This window comes from Lissotriton vulgaris, chromosome 3_2, assembly GCF_964263255.1.
Source record: "Lissotriton vulgaris chromosome 3_2, aLisVul1.2, whole genome shotgun sequence".
Classification (NCBI taxonomy): domain Eukaryota; kingdom Metazoa; phylum Chordata; class Amphibia; order Caudata; family Salamandridae; genus Lissotriton; species Lissotriton vulgaris.
Window position 1 is genome coordinate 122656824 of NC_141690.1, and position 19761 is coordinate 122676584.

The following is a 19761-nucleotide window of genomic DNA, read 5'->3' on the forward strand; positions in this document are numbered from 1 at the left end:
TATGTCCTTAGCTGTCCGTGTTCAAACAGGGACTCCATCTCCATGACTGAATGATTGGTCCATACCTGAAGGGCGGGGGCGGTATAATATTGGTCAATGCAAGGAAACCCTACCAATGGGAGTAAGGGTGAGTACGGGGGGCTTCTCCCTGGACATATGATGGATTTTCAGCATGCACGTACGGGCTATGAATACTTGCAAATGATAAGTGGAGAGGGGTTTGGTACCTGGCATCAGTAATCTCCGTATTCCTGGGCAGGGTATCCGCCCCTCTTGCGTGATTGTTTCTCCTATGTGACGCAGCGCTGTCCAGTGCGACAACCACTGGAGTTGAGCCGCCAGAAAGTATGCTTCGAATTACAAAGCTTCCAGTCCTGCCTGAGTTGTGGGCAAGTATAGTATGGTTAAGGCCACCCTATGTCTACCTCCTCCCCAGATCAATGTGGTTAGGAGCGTGTCTAATTTCTGAAATAAAGGGCATGGCGGTATCACAGGAAGGTTGGTGAAATGATAAAGGAGCCTGGGGACCATGATAATTTTTGCAAGGGCTACTCGTCCAATGGGGGCGAGAGGTAATGTCTTTCAGAAGCCCACCGCCGTGCGTATTCCCGCTAGTACCTTGCGGTGGTTCCCTTCGTACAAGTCTGCAGGGGATTGAACCAGTCTCACCCCCAGATATCTAGGTGCAGCAGTGCTCCATGGGAGTGTGTGTGCTCCTACAGATATGTCGAGCGGGGCCAAGTGTGGGCTCAGTGGGTAAATCGTTGATTGGGCCCAATTGACGTTGAGGCCGGAGACCGGCACAAAGTCACACAGCTTCATCCATATTGGAGTGAGATCACTTGTGACATCTCTGATATATATCACGGATCATCTGCGTATAATGATACACAGTGCACTGTATCTGCTATCGGAATACCCCAAGAGTCACCCTCCCGTCGGAGCCTTATTGCCAGGGGTACCACTGCCAGTGCAAATAAGAGGGGGGACAAGGGGCATCCCTGTCTAGTCCCTCTTTCGACCGGGAAGGGAGTGGAAATGTATTTACCTATTCTCACTCATGACATTATGTCTTTGTAGACGAGTTGCGTGTACTTTATCAGGGTAGGTCCTACGTTTAGTCTACTAAGGACAGCAAATAGGTACGGCCATAGCAAGGTATCGAAGGCTTTTTTGAGATCTAGTATCAAACACGCCACGTTAGGGAAATGCATTCTTGCCCTGTCTTGGACATGAAACAATCTGCGTAGGTTCTGCCAGGTGTTACGCCTCTGTAAAAATCTGCATTGGTCGGGGTGGACCAACGGCGTAAGAATCTGGGTGTACCGGTTTGCTAGGATTTTGCCTAATATTTTACTGTCTGGGTTTAGCAGCGTAATTGGTCTGTACAAGGCAGGGAGAGAAGGCTAGTGAAAAGAGCTCAGAAGAGGGCGTGGTTTAACCCCAGTGAAACGCTGTTAACACCAAATGATAAGAAAGATGGACAACTACAGAGGATGATTTGTGTGACCACCTCCTCCATGAGAAACAATGCCATTAAGAGGGTGATTAACAAATACTGGAGTTTGGTGTCTGATGATATCAAACAACCCAATCCACCTATGCACTCTTTCAAAAAAACTAAGGACGTGAAAGTTCTTCTAGTCCGCTCATTTCTTGATACTGCAGCAACACCGTCAATTCAAACACTTGCGAATCTACCTGTGGTGCAGGGACATTTTAAATGTGGACACTGCAAGGCATGTCATACAACGATTCAAACAAAAAAGTTCACGTATAAACATCATACCATTGATCTGGAATCGTTTACAAGCTGCAACACAACTAATGTAATTTATGGAATCATCTGTCCCTGTGGACTACTCTATGTGGGCCAAACACAACAAAAAATCAAGGCTCAGATACTCCAACATCAAAGCAAGGTACGATGTGGGGTCCAAGGGGCACCTTTAGTTGAACATTGGACAACCAAGGGACATACCCCAGATGAGTTACAGTGGGTGGTCTTAGAAAAAGCTATACTGGGCCCCAGAGGGGGCAACATTGACCTAATCTTGAAAAGAAGAGATTGTAAATAGATAGCCCGTTTGGAGACAATAAAAAATGGGCTGAATGAGCTAGATTCCAGTCATGCACAACTAGCCTGCCTAATTTTTGAGTAATTTGTTTCACATGACGCCTCACATTTTCAGCATGCAATAGGGAGGTACCTGAACCCGTTTTGTCACATGCTTGTATCTAGTATGTAATTATGCAATTTGTATTTTCAATCATGTGAGCCATCCCCCTTCTAATTCCAATTTTAATTTTCTGAGATGTCTATTAGTTTTCAACTTGCACCACCTTTAACGTAATATCCAGGTTATCCATATAGATGTCTTCTACTAACGTTATCAATTTTTCATGTCTTTTCTAATACCAATGTCAACATGATTGTATCGCGTGTATCAATGAATGAGGAGTCAAACATTTGGTGATAGCATACCTGATCATACAATGTGCCCGTGGTGGCGTTTCATTAACTACCATTTCTGATGTTTTTACTATTATGCTCTCACAAACAGCATTCCACACAGCAGAATGTGGGCTTTCCATTAAATATAATGTTTAATGTATATGGCATACCTAATCATGCATTGTGCCCTTGGTGGCGTTTCATTAACTACCACTTCCAATGTTTCCACAATCAAACTCAAACCATCTGCCTTTCACACGAATGAGTTTGTACCTTTGTTGGCATTCCATCAGCTAATATGTCTACTTGTTTTTGTGATCATACTCTGACCATCAATATTTGACATGAAAGAGTCTGTCTTCGCTTCCTGTGTCACAGGCTATTCGGTTTCACAAGCATTTAGCATCTGCGTGCCGCAGTCACGCACGCAGCGATTTTTGGCTGTATTCAAGCCAATCATGTGTCACCGCTCTGGTTCCCTTCCATTACATGGACCATCCCCGGCGAGTAGCGGTGAGTTCTTTAGCAAGATGCATGCTTGTTTGAGTAAAGACATCACCACTGATGCCTAGCTCTACCTTTTGACATCAGCAATGACTGAGGCTTTCGCCTTCTGCTTTCATTTTCAGATTTTGCTTCGCAGCGCCACCAGTCGCTTTCAACACAAGCAAAAATATGATGCTGTGGGACCAATTCAATGCAAAATACTCAGACAGGTTTATGAATTACCTATCTGAACCTATTTCTTATTCTAGAATAAATCTCTACATTTCTAATGTGTCAGTTACCAATCATTACCTCAATAAGTAAATATATTCACCGGATATGTCTTCCTTTTTTGAAACTTTATTTTGTTTTCAAATATTTCGTATTTTCATTTTTTACTTCACTTCTTTTCTATAGTATAAACATATATATTACACTATTTAGAAACAAATACAATCAACATACACAAATATTTACAAAACATTGGAAATAATAGGTTAAACATTCACTCATTATTTCTTATAGCCCCTACTGTTTGACTGGATGCTCTATCCCCTATTATCAAAAGAGCATTCCTAATTAATCAGGTACACCTTATCACCGCAGTACTTAAGAGATCCTTGATTTGATCCTTATTCTTTAGCCACTGCTGATTATTATTGTCAATGAATTTAAATTCATTAGGTGTCCATATCCAAATATCCAAATTGTCGACGCGTTTTAGCCCATCAACTTGCGGGCCTCATCAGGACTAGGGCTTTTATTTAGGCATAACAAGTATGCAGTACCTACAATGTCAAAAAAGTACTATTTACAACCAACATATCCATGTGTCATTTTCATAATATACTATTAATGCTGGACCTATATATACAAAATATATATCCATGTTTATCCAAAAGCAACACTCTATCTCCTTTAACCCCTTCGCTGCGGCGGCTATTCCGCCGCAGCGCTAAAGGGGCGGGGCGGCCGCGCGGCGGTCGCATGCTGGTGACGGAGCTGCTCCGACACCAGCCGCGGTTGAGCTATGCTGGTGACGGAGCGGTTCTGTCATGACCCGCCCCGCTCATTAGAACGCCCGCGCAGACGCGAAATCAGCGCCGCGCAGGCGCGGCGGCTGGGCCATGACGGAACCGCTCCATCATCAGCACAGCGCACCCGCAGCTGATGACGGAGCGGTTCCGTCATCAGCATGCAAAGGGTTAAATACAACTGCAACATAACCTGAAGTGACGGCAAACAAGACTCAGCAAATGTGTCTCAAAGTGAAATTATCCTACAAACCACCGTGATATAAAGCATAAGTGAATATAATAGTGCTACCAGTGCACCTCCGGAGAAAAGAAGAAAACCTGATAAATGGATAATCCATCAGCTAGGGGACAAGAATTTCTTTTATTTTTTTTTATTTTTTTTTATTATTGAAGGAAGAACAAAAAAAACAAAAAAAAAACACATATGTTATACATTTCCAGAAAAACCAAAGTATATGAGTAGTTACAGTATTATTTAGATAAACAGTTTATATACAGAAAGACGTTAGAAGCAGAGATCTGACTATTACTAAACTTTGACAAAAATAATTGTATAAAGAAATAAAGATTTGCAAATAATATACAAATATTTAAGCTGGCCTCGTTTTCTTTCTAATACATTTAAATCATGATTCAAAAAAGTTTAACCAGATTTTCTCCTTCCTTTGTAAAGCCTTAAGCCCCCTATGCCTTGCTAATGACAGTTCCATGGAGTTGATTTCTTTCATCAGAAGCCACCAATCAAAGACAGCTGGGATATCTTTAGATATCCATAATCTAGCGATGGCTAACCTGGCACAAGCAAAGATGATAGTTATTAATTCTTTATAGGGACAATTCGTTTCCTGGATATCTAGTAAAACCAATTGTGCTGAGAGTGGTGGTGTGACGATTTGTTTTTTATTTAAGACTTCAGATAGTTCTTCTCAAAATAACAAGTGCACTGGGCATGAATACAGCATATGTTCTATGCCTGCCGCTTCATGGTCACATTTCGGTCACTTAGTTTTCTTATTGACATGATTGCCCCGTACCCAACTAGCTATCCTCTGTGGTGTATAATAAAGTTGAGTGATAGTTCTGTATGTCTGTTATCTCAAGCTAGTTGACTGCACGATCAAGTTTATGTGACGTAAGGAGTATGAGATCTGTAAAGGATTAATATTCATACCCAATCGAGGAGACCATTTGGCGGCTATTTTCGTGTAGTTTTCGTTTTTTCCTTGTATCAAATATCCATACCCTAGACTTATTAATAATTTTACTTTATTAGAATATAGACATTTAAGTATGTCTGATTCGATCGTTTCCGTAATTTTCATTTTAGAAAGTAGATAGTCCCTTATCTGAATATATTTAAAGTACATATTGTCATTTAAGCTATAAATAATTTTAAGTGCTTCAAAGTCTAGAAAACTGTTCTGGCCATAAAGATCCCCTAGTATAAGGATGCCTTGTCTCTTCCAAAGAAAGCCTGCTCCATCAGAGAAGATATCAGGAAGCCCTGGATTATCCCATATTCCAACCTCTGCGTTATGATATGTGATTTTCCCAATTGTCATTATTTGATCCCAAATTTTTTTAATATGCTTGGCTGTCTTAAATTTCACTCGCATGAAGTGGTTTGGGTCTTGCGAGCGGTACACGAATTGGTTGCTATCCAGTCCCAACATAAAACGGTGGAAAAATAATGGACTGTCATTTTTTTGCAAACTTCTAATACGACCAAAAAAAGTGGCTAAAAGTAAAACCTAAAATCAAAGGTACTTGGGAGGGAAGGAAAGGACTGGAGTTGAGGGAGGGAGGTGGAGGGGAAAAATGGGGGAAAAATGTATTGTAAGGAAGAAAAATGGTGTACACAGAATATTGAAATGTTATAATAAAGATTTAATGCAGAGGGAAGACGTAAGCTATGTCTAAAACAAAATTGTTAATTTGGAATGTTGCTGGCCTTAATAGTAAACAAAAGAGGAGACTGGTTCAAGAAGAACTGGCTATGTACAAACCTCAATTCGCTCTTTTATCTGAAACTCATATCAGCTATCAAGACAGGAAATTGCTCTTACAAATGGGGTATGAGCTTGTGGTCTGTTCAACTTTGGGTGCCTCCATTGTGGAATTTTAGTTTGCAATCTAAACATCATCTGCGCCAGCTTGTCATCCACGTACGACGTGCACGGCAGCCATTTTAGGTATCATGGTCTCCCTGTCCACGATCGATCGCCAGCGCGCCCCTCTGACCCAGCAAGCATCCTCCGCGCACCCTGGCTCCCCCTCCCTCCTCCTCATGAGCATAACCCTTCTGCATGACCCTGTCCTTGGGAGTCACACCAGCGCCTGACCAGCACCTCCTCTCTTCCTATGAATGCCCCTCTGTTGATAAACCTTCCCTCAGCTCAATTGTCCACGCGGCATGAATACCACTCCATTGATGACCTCCTACCCCGTGTCCGACTGACCACACAGGTCCAAGGCCATCGCCTAAGCCAGGAGATACCATTTACTGCCCCTCATTGTATGGAGCCACCCCTCTTCAAAGGACACGCTGTTGATCAGGGCCTCCCCACCCCCTGGGATATGGTCAGGCGCACACATCCTAAGACTTGGCGAAACACTCAGCTGCGTGATGACCCCCTCCTCTTATCAGCGGGTTGAGGACCTCTATTGTAAAGGTATATGGGGGTGGGACTGACACGAGGATTACAGGGATGTCTTTTTCTTTATGTCACAATGTTCTGATTGTAATAAAGAAAGGTCACATACCATAAACCAGTGTATAAGAGGCCAGGCCTCCGAGAGGCTGTTAGAGCACCTCAAGACGATACCTTGTTGTCTGATCTGATGTGTTCTGCTCCGTCGGAATAAAACTTCTGTTTCCTGCCTTCTGGTCTCCGGCGCCTGCCTCATTGCTTGGTAAATTTGAATGGTACGAGGGCGGTTAGCGCCGGGCAAATCTTGAGAAAGGTCCTAGCCCTACCTTTTTCCACAATTGGCGTCCCAAAGCGTGGGGCCCATCAGCGACACGTAGATCCAGTGGGAGAGGTCCCGACGACAGAGTGAACGACTGCAACGATCGGGAAGAGCTCGTGTCCGATAGACCCTCGTCTGACAGCCGATCATCCGACCTTCACTAGTTCTGAACAGACCTCTCTCGAGTGATCTACGGTCCTGACTGGGAACCATCAGGAGTGCCACGGGCATCACGAAGGAGAGAGGACGATCGGGCGCTGGATCCAGAGGACAGGAAACCGTCCATGCGGTCCGGGTAAGGTCGTGTAAACACGACGAATTGAGAAAAGATTGTTTTGTTTGGATAATACTAGTATTACGCTTTGTTGAAACCTCTGGAGATTCGCTGTCTGCAAACGGAGAAAACAACAGGCTCTCTCTTTGCAAACAGTGAAGGATAGGTAACGCAGACTTTTGTCCCGTTGTAATCCGTCGAGCCTATCTTCCTCCCCCACTGTTTCCCGAACTGTCGTTCGTGGATTATTGTCTGGAGATTCTTTGTCTGCAAACAGGGAAGAACAAGGTCTCTCTTTGCAGGTAGAGAAAGAGTGGGTAACGATAACTTTTCGTGCCCACTTATTCTCCCCACTGATTGTTTGATTGACCGATTGTTCGGTATTGGTTCATTTGAGGTATTCACCGCCGGCAAACAACGGAGAATAGAAATATTCTGTCTAGTCTTTGCCCGCCGTGATAAGATAGGTAGTGCAGACTTTTGTCCCCGTTGTAACCCGTCATGCCTATCTTCTCCCCACTGGTTGGTAGCCTGTTTAGCCCGGACCGCTTATTAGAGATGAACCATCCGGCTCCACTGGAGGGCACCCCTAATAAGGACATGTTCACTAAGTATGGACTAGTCGCTATAGCTTACACTAAACTATGGCATAAATATACAAAAAAGAACCCTGAAAGTCAGTGGCCACTGATAGGTTCCTTTGATGATCATAAAATAAAAGCATTAGAAATAGCGCTCCAGAAAAATAAAACTACGCCCACTATGCTCGACAGTATCGGCATGTGGCGCAAAGAAACGGAACAACGAAAGAAAAGAGAAGAAGCAAAAATAGGGAAAGAATTACGAAAGGCAGCCCACCTGGCCGCAAAACAACTAGAAGAGGAAATAAAAGAAAGAAAGGAAGCTACACAAAACCAAGAATCAGGGTCGACAGGCCAATGTCCTGTTAGGACCCCCTCTGCGCTCTACCCTGAATTGCCCTCCAAACAACGGGCGAACGATGAGTTACTGCTAGGTCCCCCAATCATCTACATGCCCCCTCCATATGCCCCCTGCCAACAAAACTTGCAAGCCCCGAGTGTGAGCGAAAGTGACCTTAGCGCTAGTGCACCAGCCCTCGCGGCCTCTGCACCAGCCACATTAACAACATCGTCAGACGACCCCGAGGCTAGCAAACAACCACCAGCCAGACCAAATAGGTTGAGCAAAAATGAGCGGGATGGGATCGATAAAATAGCAAAGACATTAGTAGAACGAAGGGAGAGCGAAGATTACACAATGAGCGTATATAATTCACATGCCGACAGCCACAGACGGCATTTCATCTTGCGATTCAGCTACCACACCCTGAACGCATATGAAGATAGGTATCAAAGTAAGGGTCCCGCTAAACTAACAACGCTGTATAGGAAGATTGATGTTGGAGATGGGACTGAATGCGAGGCGGCGGAACTCTTCATGCAGATACTTGAGGTCCTCCGCCATCTCACGGAACAGAAACCAGAAGCCCAGGTTACAGTCCCTGAAACGACCTCGGTAGAAGTAGCCAATACTATGATGCCTATCAGAGAAGCGGCCCCTTACTGGATCCCGCCACGTGGCCTGGGAACAAGCGATGATATTAATCATGCAGATGCAAAAGGGAGAGTTGTGTATAATTGGGTTTACCAACCATGGGACCGACAAGATATCCTAACCTTCAAACAAACCCTGCCCGATTTAAGAAAGAACCCGACAGCGTTTTATACCGAATTAGGCACAGCCTTGGGTTCGACAATAATGACTTTAGCGGACATTGACTTGTTCTTTGGGTTATGCCTGCCAGCTGACGTGTGGAAGCAAATCCGGAAGGCTGACCACACGGATCTGTTTGGACATACCTGGGACCAACTCGGTAAACTAGATAGACAACGAGAGCCTGGAAGGAAACCAGTAAAAGACATACTGGAACTCCCAGACAAACTAGTCCAGAAATTAAAGACACTGATCCCAGAAAGAAAGGTAGATTGGTCGATAGTCACGGCCTGTCGACAGAAACCGCAGGAAGATGTGTCAGAATACTTCTCCCGATTCGAGACAGTGTTCTCCGACTACAGTGGCCAAGACATGACCACCGCAACCGGACAGCACCTGTTTGTACAAAATTACGTAAAGGGCCTAACACAAGAAGTCTCCCAAAAACTGCAGACGAGCGAGAGTAGTTGGGGGGCCTCCAAACCCGCAGCTATCCTTCAGATGGCTCAGTATTACGAGCACCAAAAGAATGAGAATGATAGGGCATCCGAGAAAAAGAAGAAAGATTTAAAAGAAAGGGTAATGATAGCCCAGATACAAGGTATAACGGTAGGACGAGAACACCAGAGGGGGAACTACCAATCAACCACCCCCAGAGATCTACCTTCTAAAGATCACACCCCAACACCTCACACTGGACGTAGAGACATTAGCAATGACCAATGCGCCTTCTGCAAAGGGTTCGGCCATTGGAAATCCCAGTGTCCGGTTCTGCTAGAGATGAATAGAAATAGGGACTCCAGAGATGTGGCAGGTGGTCCGAGAAATAGAGTGCAAGGACGAGGGCACACCAACGACACCAACAATGACAGATCAGGGAGACTGAACACATTTGACCGTCCCCGACAAAACCAATATCAGCTGTCCGAAGGTGAAAATACCCCCGACTTTGCATAGGACTGCCAGGGGCAAGGGAGGGATCCAGTCGAGCTCAGTGTTGACCAGCAAGGTCCTTATGTCACCGCTAAGGTCCTGGGTACAGAGTCTCCATTCTTGGTAGACACTGGGGCGACACGTAGTGTGTTATCAAAACGACTGATTCCAAGGGCACCCTTGTCTGGCTCACACATAACGTCGATAGGTTTCGATGGAACGCCCTCCACTAACCCCCTGTCCGTACCTATTACCTTTGACCTAGAAAACAACACTACTGACGCAACATTCCTGCTCTCCTCCAACTCCCCTGACGCCATTATGGGCATTGACTTACTGAAACATTTTCGAGCTACCATTAGGTGTTCCCCAGATGGAATACGAGTCATCCTGTACGACAACCCAGACATGTCCAGATCCTGCCCCCCACGACACATGTGCTCCATAACTGACGTTGACCTGTCCCTGCTTGACACCCTGCCTCCGTACCTATGGGCCAAAAATGACTCTGATGTGGGGCGAATGATGATTGATCCTATTCACATAACTGTACGACAGGACGCTATGCTCCCGAAACTCCCGCAATATCGGATATCACCGGAGGGTGAGAAGGCACTGGTAGCGATCATTCAGTCTCTGGTAGATGCAGGAGTGGTTGAAGAGGTGGTTAGCAACGTCTGCAACAGCCCAATCCTACCTATCGTTAAGAAGCAAGGTGAAGGAGATGAGAAAGCGTACCGCTTCATCATCGACTTGCGAGAGATTAACAAAGTGGTTGTACCCCAATATCCTGTAGTCTCCGATATCACCACCATTCTGACCCTCATCCCGTCCACTGCCACCACCTTCACTGTTATCGACCTTAAGAACGCGTTTTTCTCTATCCCCATCCATCCAGACAGCCGTTATCTCTTCGGCTTCACTTTAAAATCCCGCTCGTACCGATTTTGTAGAGCTCCCCAGGGGTACACTGAAAGTCCCAGCATTTACAGCCAGGCCCTCAAAAGGCAGCTAGATGCCTTCCAGCTACCAGATGGAGTGGTGTTGATCCAATATGTCGATGATATCCTTTTGGCGGCCGACACCACCCCGCTTGCGACGACAGCCACCGTCCAACTCCTACACTTTCTTGCAGAAAATGGCCATAAAGTCTCCAAAAAGAAGTTACAATTCTGCCAGTCACAAGTGACTTACCTAGGCCATCTCCTGTCCAAAGAAGGGAGGAAACTTACACCCGACCGAATCCAAACCATCCTAGACACCCCCATCCCAAAAACACAAAAGCAAGTCCGCTCTTTGGTTGGCCTAACCTCTTTCTGTAGACAGTGGTTACCTAACTTCAGTCTCATTGTAAAACCCCTACTTGCCCTATTAACTAAAGATGCCTCCTTCCCGCTCCCTTGGACCCCTGAGTGTCAAACATCCTTTAAGGAATTACGAGATGCCCTATGTTCAGCACCTGTCCTAGGAACCCCGGATTACTCCAAACCCTTCTCCCTCTTCACCCACGAAAGGGAGGGGTGTGCATTGTCTGTCCTAACTCAATCTATTGGTCCTAAGCAGCGCCTTTGTGCCTACTTCTCCGCCACTCTTGATCCTGTAGCCAGAGCCTTACCTGCCTGCCTTCGAGCGGTAGCTGCCGCTGCTGTCTCTATCCGTCAGAGCGAGGGAATCGTTCTTTCCAACTCCCTCACCGTGCTAGTACCCCATGCTGTCGACACCCTCCTGAACCAAACCAAGACTCAACACCTGACTAGCGCACGACTGACGGGGTACGAACTGACGCTACTTGCACCCCACATCACACTAAAGAGATGCACGACTTTGAATCCTGCCACATTGTTGCCCCTACCTGAAAATGACCCCGACGTTCCTCCCATCCACGACTGTGTGACCCTCACGGACGAACAAACTAGGAGTAGAATTGACCTCCGAGACACTGCTTTCACTAACCCCGATGGAGAGCTATGGGTAGATGGCTCGTGCATCAAACTCCCAGATGGCACCGCTTCAGCTGCCTACGCAGTAACTACAGCCCGAACCGTAGTTGAAACAGCCTGCATCACACAACGGTCTGCCCAGGCAGCAGAGTTGATAGCCCTCACGCGAGCATGCATCATAGCCACAGGGACCACCGCGAACATATACACAGACAGCCAGTATGCCTTTGGGGTGGTCCACCATTTTGGACTCCTGTGGAGGGAGAGGGGATTCCTGACGTCCCACGGCACCCCGATCCTCCACGGAGATCTAGTCTCCGCTCTGATTGAAGCAGTTCTCCTCCCCAAACGATTAGCGGTGATCAAATGTCAGGCACACAAAAGGGTGACAGACTTAATCGGACAAGGGAATGCATTGGCCGACATCACTGCACGAACCACAGCTGAGAATAGGACGGTGACCCGCATGTATGTGACCAGGTCACAAGCAGAAAAATGGAGTGACACAAGGGTAATGATCAGAGACATACAGTCGGCCAGCACCCCTCACGAGCTGACTAAGTGGGCAAGGGTGGGTTTGAAGGATGAAGAGGGCTGCTGGCGAACGAAGGATGCAAACAAGTGGTTACTGCCCGACTCATATCTGATCCCCATACTGACGATGGCACACTCCCCCGCACACATAGGATCTGCACCCATGATCGAACTCATTTCCAAAGTCTGGCACAACGACAAAATCCCTGACTCAGCCAGATGCCTAGTTCAGCAGTGCCTCATCTGTCTGCAACACAACCCCGGGAAAGGAACTGTGGTACCCCGGGGAGGGTTTGGGACCCCCAATCACCCCTTTGAGGTCCTCCAGATGGACTACATCCAACTAGAGAGATGCCAAAGCCTGAAGTATGTACTAGTCATCGTATGTGCCTTCAGCAAATGGGTAGAGGCCTATCCAACCCGTGACAACACTGCCATGACTACTGCCAAAGTACTACTGAAGGAATTCTTCCCTCGCTATGGCCTTTGTCGAATTTTATGGAGCGACAATGGCCCCCACTTCATAGCTGAGGTTATCCAACTAATCCTAAAGGGGTTGGGGGTGAAGCAAAGGTTTCATGCGGTCTTCCACCCCCAATCCGCCGGTCTAGTGGAACGACATAATGCCACACTGAAGCTGAAATTGTCAAAAATAGTGGCCACCACTGGACTTAACTGGCCGGATGCCCTCCCACTGGCCTTGTTATCGATGCGTTCCACTCCCACCAAGCACCATTTAACCCCCTACGAGGTCGTGTTTGGGCGACCGATGAATCTCTGGACTGCTCCCAAACCGACCTCCATTCATGACGTCCCAGACGTCCTACTATCTGATTATTTGTGCAAGTTAACTAAAACGTTGTCTGTCATTCATCAACAGGTGCAGCAGGCCATCCCCGATGCTTCCAGGGGCCCCGGCCACGACATTCAACCGGGAGATTTCGTCCTAATACGAAATTTCCAGCGGACCAAGAGTCTGGAACCTCGGTGGACGGGCCCCTGGCAGGTGCTGATTACCACCCGAACGGCGCTTCGAGTGGAGGGGAAGAAGCACTGGCTGCACACGCATCATTGCCGGAAGGTCTCTGCGAACCTGGCCAAGACAGAAAACGTCAACACCCAAGAAGAGCTCCTGAGCAAAGATCGACCGACATTGAACTGTTATCCCGATACTGAGGCACTTGAACTTGCGAAATTCTCTGATCCCACTGTGCCATCCAGAGAAGGGTATTTCCTGCATCGAAGGGAGGGAGTTTCGGCTAAGTAGGCCACGGACCAAGTTGAATCTCAGAACGGTGACCTAAGCACAATCAAGGGTTACCGGGAGAGAAGCTAAACGAAGTCTGTGGTTCTGCCCACTACCGAGCCCCTTGAAGATGATGGAAGCGCCAGATAAGAAGATGATGGAAGCGCCAGATAAGAAGATGATGGAAGCAACAGGAAATACCCAGTATAGAAATCCAAAGACTGACAACTTGCACAAATCAAAGACAATCGCACTCTTCATTGTCTTCCTCTTCTGCCTCCTCCTCATGACCTCCTTCTGGATTCTGGAGGAAAGCACACCGGCTCATGAGGCATTGCTACCTACTGCACAGCCAACACCCCTGAAAGAGCATCACCTAATCTCTCTGTCGCCTCAGCTCCGAGAAAGGCGCAGGGAATTCTTGAACAATTCCTTCGTGCAACTGTTGCACCAACACAACCTTGCTGCAAATGCTACGAACTGTTGGATCTGCGGGTTGCTCCCGCACGCCACGGGACACTCCATCCCCTTCATCCCTTCTCCTTTCTCAGTTCACGGCTCCTGCCTCGCCTGGTTGATCCTCATGCAAGAGAGCCACAAGGACAACGCCACCTCCAGCCGGACAGTGTCGCACTTCTACTCTGGGTTCTGGCTGAACAAAACCGGAAAGACCCCTGCTGCCCTGTGTCCTGCGCTCACGGGCGCCACCTTCCTTAAAGATATTCCAGCCAAAGAACGAGTCGAAGTACAGGTGCTCCACAATCCGGCCAGAACCACCTTCTCTCATCTGCAAAAACAAACTACCGCCACCCTGACTGTGGCTCTGTCTGTTATCAATGTCACTGGCCTTGTGTGCCTCGAAGGCCAGGGAACGCAGCTGGTGGGTCACAGTTCCTGCCGAATCACCAGAACACTGGATTCAGTTGACCCCCCTTCCTTTGTCACCTCTCCAAACATGTACTTCGTGTGTGGCACCAAAGCTTACACCTGGCTCCCGAAAGGTTGGAAGGGTACCTGTTACATTGCCTTCGTTCTTCCCCCCACGTATGTGGCCCCTGCCAACCATCACCGGCAGAGGCGTGCAGATGACATTGGACAAGCCGACTCCACCGGAGCACAATTCCTAGATGCAGCAAAGGGACTTGTTCCTCTGTGGGGCCCAATGGCAAACAGTTGCGCTATCCGACACTTGACCCAGGCAGTAGAAACAACGATCAACATCACGGCTGGCATCCTCGCCAACAACACGGCGGAGCTTCAGGCGGTCCGCCTTGTGACCCTTCAAAACCGCCTTGTCCTAGATGTGGTCCTAGCCGACCGAGGAGGAGCATGCCGCATCATCGGATCCAGCTGCTGCACATACGTGCCAGACAACTCGCCTTCGGTCTACAAGGCCATTGAACACCTCCACAGGCTTTCCTCGGAGGTTCACCAGGAGCAGGAAGAATGGTCGCTTGGGAGCTGGTTTTGGGACACTTTTAGGAACTGGGGTTGGAGGTTGTTTTCCTTCGTACTAATACCTGTGGTGATATTATGTGGGTGTTGCTTGGGTATTCAATGCCTACCCTCCTTGTGCAGCTTTGTTTCTAACTGTATGTGCCCAAAGACTTTGGACTTCCGAAATGAGCACATGAGCCCCCTCTATGAAGTAGAAATACGTGGCCTTATGGGGATGAATCCAAACTGACAAGTTGGCGAGACATGTTAAAAGGGAGGACTGTGGAATTTTAGTTTGCAATCTAAACATCATCTGCGCCAGCTTGTCATCCACGTACGACGTGCACGGTAGCCATTTTAGGTATCATGGTCTCCCTGTCCACGATCGATCGCCAGCGCGCCCCTCTGACCCAGCAAGCATCCTCCGCGCACCCTGGCTCCCCCTCCCTCCTCCTCATGAGCATAACCCTTCTGCATGACCCTGTCCTTGGGAGTCACACCAGCGCCTGACCAGCACCTCCTCTCTTCCTATGAATGCCCCTCTGTTGATAAACCTTCCCTCAGCTCAATTGTCCACGCGGCATGAATACCACTCCATTGATGACCTCCTACCCCGTGTCCGACTGACCACACAGGTCCGAGGCCATCGCCTAAGCCAGGAGATACCATTTACTGCCCCTCATTGTATGGAGCCACCCCTCTTCAAAGGACACGCTGTTGATCAGGGCCTCCCCACCCCCTGGGATATGGTCAGGCGCACACATCCTAAGACTTGGCGAAACACTCAGCTGCGTGATGACCCCCTCCTCTTATCAGCGGGTTGAGGACCTCTATTGTAAAGGTATATGGGGGTGGGACTGACACGAGGATTACAGGGATGTCTTTTTCTTTATGTCACAATGTTCTGATTGTAATAAAGAAAGGTCACATACCATAAACCAGTGTATAAGAGGCCAGGCCTCCGAGAGGCTGTTAGAGCACCTCGAGACGATACCTTGTTGTCTGATCTGATGTGTTCTGCTCCGTCGGAATAAAACTTCTGTTTCCTGCCTTCTGGTCTCCGGCGCCTGCCTCATTGCTTGGTAAATTTGAATGGTACGAGGGCGGTTAGCGCCGGGCAAATCTTGAGAAAGGTCCTAGCCCTACCTTTTTCCACACCATTAGGGGAGTGGCAATACTAAAACAGAAAGGAATAGCGATAGAAATTACAAAAACATCATCGGATACACGGGGAGGTGGGCGATAGCACAAGTCCAGATGGAACACCAGAAGTTTGTTCTATGCTTAGTTTATGGCCCTAATATAGATGACCCCAAGCTATTTGAATACTTAAGCATTGAGTTACTAGAATGGGAGGGAGAAAGATTAGTGATGGGAGACTTTAATTGCGTAATAGATTATAAATTAGATTCTACTGGACACGGCTGTCCGCGCAGGATGCGCAAGGTCAGATCTGCGATTCTCGAGCTAGGTAGACTGCTTAACATAAAAGATATATGGCGTCATAAACACCCAAAACTAGCGGGACACACATACTACTCATCGCCCCATAGATCTTGCTCGAGAATCGATATGGTGTGGGCAACCGATCGAATATTGAATAACTGTAAGATTGAACTGTGTCCAAGGATCTCTTCCGATCACAACCCTATATTACTAGAATTTGAGAATGGTGAGTCGAGGCCAGATCTAAGACAATTTACCTTCCCGAGATATTTACTAACTGATTCGGGCTTTGTCACTTCCCTAAAGAAACATATCAAAGAATTTTTTGAATTCAATATTAACTCAGCCAAAATCGATATAGTCTGGGACACATGTAAGTGCAGCATAAGGGGGTTTACCCAACCGTTTATTTACACACTCAATGCTGAAAAACGTAGGACTACTGAAAAAGCTACTTCAGATATATTGTTACTGGAGCAGAAACTAGCCGAAGAAACTAAGGCACAAAATGGAAATACCCAGGAGATAAGATTCGAACTATTAAAACTACAATCCTCTCTTAAAAAGACGCTAAGAGACAGATATTGTTCTAAAATACATAAATACAAATTAAACTAATATGAAGGAGGAGGCGGAATAGGTAAAATACTTGCATACAAAGTAGGGGATAAAAAGGCGAGAACCAACATCAAAAAAATTAAAGGGTCTGACTTACAAGAATATGATCAACCAGAACAAATTCTAGGTCAGTTTGTTAACTACTACCAGAGCTTATACACTCCTGACAATACTCCTTCTGGAGCAAGAATCACACAATAGCTGGATAAATATATGCCCATATCAAAAGATTCAGTTAAGTAGAAATTGCAACTCCTCAATTCAAAAATAACACAATCTGAAATAAATGCAGCGACCTTGGCCTTACCATCGGGAAAAGCAGCTGGGGAGGATAGTCTGCCCATGGAACTATGTAAGGTCTGCACAGAAGAACTATTACCATTGTTAGAAAATGTCATCGATTCTATAGATAACTTGGGAAAAGTACCTATATCATGGAAAATAGCTAAAATTGTATTCTTTCTTTAAAAAAAAACCACCGGAAGACTGTGGCTCTTATCGGCCGATTTCACTGTTTAACGCAGATGCTAAGATCTTTTCTAAGATATTAGCAAATCGGTTAGCACCCAACATGCCGACTTTGGTCAACCCACAACAACATGGTTTTGTGATTGGGCGAGACATAACGGCCCATGTAAACACAGCAATCACAGCCTTTGATGTCGCCTCGACTACCCTCACCCCACTCGGAATGGTAATGTTAGATGCTGAAAAAGCATTTGACTGAGTGGGGTGGGAGTACCTGTGGGAGGCATTAAAGAAGATAGGCATTCAGGGTCAATACCTGAAGTGGGTCTGTTTATTATATGACAGCCCGCAGGCTATAATCAGCTATGGGGGGAGAGAGTCAAGGAGCTTTGTAAGAGGGAAGGGAACCAGACAAGGGTGCCCCCTGTCTCCCTTACTTTTCGCTCTTTCCTTGGAGCCATTCTTAAATGCACTAACTAAGCAAGGAAATATTCAACCATTTGTACATGGTGGAGAGAGTTTGAAAATCACTGCGTTTGCAGACGATATAGCTATATTTACCACAGACCTAGTAAAAGCTACACCTGAAATAATAAAAGAAGCTATTAACTACGGCCATGCTTCAGGCTACAAACTAAATGTAGGTAAAACACAGGTAATAGCCAACTATAAACCTCTGGTACCTATCCCAGGCTTATGTCCAAGCGCTACGTATTTAGGCATCAGATTAGCACCCAATATTGATAAAATTATAAGGCTAAACTATGATTCTCTTCTAAAAGAAACTGCAAAGTCACTTCAAAAATGGCACAAGATCCCGATTAGTCTTTTGGGACGTATTAATCTACTAAAAATGAAAATTCTGCCAAAGGTGCTATATCTATTTAGATCTATTCCTTTGCAACCCAATAACATCTTTTTCAAAAAACTGGAGGGTATATGTACCAGCTTCATATGGGCATACAAAAAAGCGAGAAGGGCGTTGAAATTATTAACACTGACAACAGAAAAGGGTGGATTAACATTTCCTGATTTTAGGGGACAAGAATTTCAACATACCTATTTTTTGTGCGTAATTTCCACAAATTATTGCATGGTATGGAGGCTATCCACATGAATTAGGGCATAGCCTTTTAAAATGCACTTCCTTCGTTAGTCTAAATGAATATGTACCACAAACAGGGAAAGGGGAACAAAACAAACAATATTTATACCGGTAATTGTAATGGCTCCGCACAACGAACTATCCGATTTAAATAGCCAAAATCCAAAGTGTTAAAGATTGAGACTCACTTAGGATGGCTTCAAAAGTATCGTCCCTGCTGTCTCTGCCAAAATCAATAGCCCGGGAAATGTAATCTTCAATATGCACCGCCCGGAGGATGCCGATATTCTAAGTGCGGGAGAGGGAGAACAGGCGTAAGACTACACGCGCTCCATAACGTCAGACTCTCCTTTCTAAAAAGGTTATTTGACCAAAAACGCTTTCAAACAGTGCTTACCTGGTAAGGTTTCTGCTGCTTACACGGCCCAATGCACGGACGCCATTCCTAACTTCCGCATAGCTGGAGGTCACGTGAAGCGCTGTCGTCAGGTCTATATTGAAACAATGAAGCTCAAAGACAGACTTCACCACTACGCGCCCAGGCGACGACGGAGCCCATACAAAGGGCAAGGTTGCTAACACTATTGTCAAGGGTACTACAACTTTCAACAAAAATCGATGCAACACTGGGGCTACCACAATTACACCCTCAAATAAAAAATGCGCGAAAAAATGAAAAACTCGCGAAAAATAAAAAAAATGGGATCACAATTATTAAAATATTAAATGGGCTAAACCCCAGTCTATAGGTTGTCTAAAAAATATTCGTACCGCGTTGAAGAGTGAAAATCCATCACCACACTCCTATTCTAGTTGATTAAGAAAACGGAGAATGTACCACCTTAAACCCAAAAATAGATTACGGACACCTGGAGCCAAAGAAGCCGCCACTCCCCACATTCTGATATGTCAATTCTACATATCCACAATCTAACATTATCAACGACTTCATAAAACATAATAACACATGTAAGCACATCTAACACAGTTAGCTATATTACTGTCAATTCATACTGGCGTGTAACCAACCATTCTTTTTATAGTTGTATTAAAACCCACATCTCATCCTTGTCATGGC